The sequence below is a fragment of the Pagrus pagrus genome, assembly GCF_965226575.1.
Source record: "Pagrus pagrus genome assembly, chromosome: 15".
Lineage (NCBI taxonomy): Eukaryota > Metazoa > Chordata > Actinopteri > Spariformes > Sparidae > Pagrus > Pagrus pagrus.
The window spans coordinates 26,617,412-26,618,398 of NC_140199.1; positions in this window are offsets into that span (position 1 = coordinate 26,617,412).

A 987-nucleotide genomic window follows, 5' to 3' on the forward strand; every position below is an offset into this window, starting at 1 on the left:
CGGTTTGTGACTGGCGAAGCGGGGAGTTTCCTTCATAGCGTCACCCGTGCTGCCTTCACGAACCATCAACAATATTCCTTCCAAGAACGATAAAACCGGAATAACATGTGATGGGTGGCATAAACTCAATTAATTTCCAATGACAAAAACGCCGATATGAACGTACATACCCCATAGCATATTTATTTGTTTCATTTAGCAAAAAATGGGAGATAAGACATACAGGTTATACGCTTGACAATCTGAAATCCGAGCACAGGAGGGGCATTTGACTGCAGCACGGTGACAACTACGCAAAATATGCAGCGTTGGAAGAGCTCGAGCCAGCCCCACTCATCTGAAGCCATCTATTGGCGGGGGTTGAACACGGCAAATATTTTAAAATTGACAAACTAAACTGTGATTAGAAAATATAACTCTAATGGTACACTAAAAGAGGGCGGGTGGATTGCTGACAGCCCAGCTAAAGTCTCAATTTTCAGATTCTTTTGCTCATTAAACCTTCAGATCAGACACCTCACATGAAAGTATTTTGACTGTGAGGGCTTTAACAGAGTTCAGGAGGAGAAATAAGGAGGGAACAGGGTCATTGAATTGTTTGCACAGCGATACTGTTCAAAATATCACATAACCTTCAATGACTCATTACAATATGCTTCAAATCATTAATTTGGACATCTACTTTGGATAACACACATGATCAAATCAGTGCAATTCCACTCTTGGTAAGTGATTGTATTGAATAGAATAGGACATTGTTGGGTCCTGAGCAAAGGCACTTTAATGCATACTTGCACTAATCCTGCTTTTCTTTCACGCTGCTCCTAATGAGATAGGATATCTGAGTTTGCATATCTTGAACAACCAGTGAGTACATTTTCTTCTGTTTAGTGTGACAGAGCATTCACTTTACATCCTTATCAGTCTCAACTGATATGTGACTCCTTCAGGGATCAACAATTGATCCGTTTTATTCATCTTTATTAG